Here is a 2,500-nt window from a genome sequence, read left to right on the forward strand (position 1 = left end):
TAAAATTAATTTAAAGATAATCCCATGGGTTCTCTTCACAAAACCAACTCCATATGTCTTAGAAAACATTATACTTGTTTGAGATTCTCAAAAAAAAAAAAAAAAAAAAAAAAAAAAAAATTTCACGCCTCGGCCGAGTCATGCTCGAGCAATGGCCGAGGCAGGATGGAGCGACGGCCCAGTCATGCTCGAGCAATGGCCGACCGGACGACTGGAACATGTTTTGGAGCTTGTAAAATTAATTTAAAAATAATCCTATGGGTTCTCTTCACAAGACCAACTCCAGATCTCTTAGAAAACATTATACTTGATGGAGATTCAAAGAAATTAAAAAAAAAAAAAAAAAAAAATTTGACGCCTCGGCCGAGTCATGGCCGAGCAGGATGGAGCGACGGACGAGTCATGCTCGAGCAATGGCCGACCGGATCCTGGAACGTGATTTTAAAAAATTAATTTAAAAATATTCCCATGGGTTCTCTTGATTATAGCTCGAGCATATATCTTAAAAAACATTATACTAGATGGAGGTTCAAAAAAAAAAATAAAAAAAAATAATTTTTTTTTTTTGGTCATGGCCTTGGAAAATTTAATGTTTACTGGTGTCACATGGCCAAATGTTCGTTTGTATCTTTAGGGGGGGGTGGTTCCTTGAGCTTGAAAATGTTGACCAAGAGTTGACTCGCATGATAAGAGCATAATTTGCTACGGACCCAAAGACGGATTATGACCGGGCTGACCCGACAAGTCGCGACCGACCGCCGGTGACCCCCCGCCGGCGGCGGAGCTCCGGCGACCGCCCGCCGGAAAATTTTCCGGCGACCAAAAATTTTCCGTGGATGAAAATTTGTTGGAATATGAATGTTCTCCCTAAAAGGTTAAGAACCAAGGCGGAGGCAAGTCTAGTGAGGTAAAATAATGGGTTGAAGGCTCGTGAGAAAACGTTAGAGCCGCCGATGCATGCTCGAGCGACGGGAGAGAAATGCTCGAGCGACGGGAGTGAAATACTCGAGCATGATCGAGCACGGGCCGAGGCATGCTCGAGCGACGGGAGAGAAATGCTCGAGCATGATCGAGCACGGCCGAGGAATGCTCGAGCGACGGGAGAGAAATGCTCGAGCATCGAGCATGGCCGAGGCATGCTCGAGCGACGGGAGAGAAATGCTCGAGCATGCTCGAGCATGGCCGAGGAATGCTCGAGCGACGGGAGGAATGCTCGAGCATGATAGAGGATGGCCGAGGCATGCTCCATCGCTGGCCGAGGCATGCTCCATCGCTGGCCGAGGCATGCTCGAGCGATGGCCGAGGCATGCTCGAGCGACGGGAAAGAAATGCTCGAGCATGCTCGAGCATGGCCGAGGAATGCTCGAGCATGCTAGAGGATGGCCGAGGCATGCTCCATCGCTGGCCGAGGCATGCTCGAGCGATGGCCGATGCACGCTCGATCGTTGGCATGATCGAGCGATGACCGAGTCATGCTCGAGCGACGGGAGGGAAATGCTCGAGGCACGGTCGAGCGATGGCCGAGAGATGGCCGACCGAGAAATGCTGGGGCGCGCTCGAGCAATGGCCGAGGCGACGGGCGAGAAATGCTCGAGGCACGCTCGAGCGATGGCCGAGAAATGCTCGAGCGATGGCCGAGAAATGCTCGAGAGACGGCCGAGAAATTCTCGAGGCACGCTCGATCAATGGCCGAGTCACAGCTTGAGGGACGGGAGAGAAATGCTCGAGTCATGCTCGAGCGGCGGCAGTGGGGCGAATGGCGAAAGTGGGTTAGGGCATCAGAATACTTCACAGAGGTTAATAAAATTTCCCAGAAAATATTTTTGTACCCCTCCTCAGCCATTTTAATGTTTACTGGTGTCAGATGGCCAAATGTTCGTTTGTATCTTTAGGGGGGGGTGGTTCCTTGGGTGGGCTGGGGACTGGGCCATGGCGGGCCCGGCTGGCCCATTTCATCGAGTCATTCCTCGACCGCGGCGGGGATGTGTGGGCTTGGGACACACGGCGACGCGGGTTTTGACGGGAAGGGGCGGCGCCGCCATGGGCCGCCGTGCTCCGGCGGTGGTGCGACGGAATTTTTTGACGGATTTGACGGAAAATGGCGGGGATTTGTAGGCTAATGGAAACACGGCGTTGTGTTTCTCCGGCAGAGGGTGGAGGAGAGGGTGGCGCCACCGTGCGCTGCCTTGCTCCGGCGGAATTGTGAGGATGAGTATGGCTGGTGGCTTTTCTCCGGCGAGGATGTGTGGCCCACTGGACACGCGGAGAAGTGGTATGGTGGAGGAGGGCGGCGTTGATGTGTGGGCCCTGGACACACTGAGAAGTGGGACGGTGGAGGAGGGCGGCGAGGATGTGTGGGGGCCACTGGACACACGGAGCCATTGAACGGTGGCCTCCGCCGCCGATGATTTGTGGGCCTTTGCACACATGGACTCGTTGGGCGGCGGAGGAGGGCGGCGAGGATGCGTGGCGGCCAACACGCGGAGCCTTTTAAAAAAAA

This window comes from Urtica dioica, unplaced genomic scaffold, assembly GCF_054948205.1.
Source record: "Urtica dioica subsp. dioica isolate 48M unplaced genomic scaffold, U.dioica_male_clone48M_v1_H2 Urtica_dioica_male_H2_contig_16, whole genome shotgun sequence".
NCBI lineage: Eukaryota > Viridiplantae > Streptophyta > Magnoliopsida > Rosales > Urticaceae > Urtica > Urtica dioica.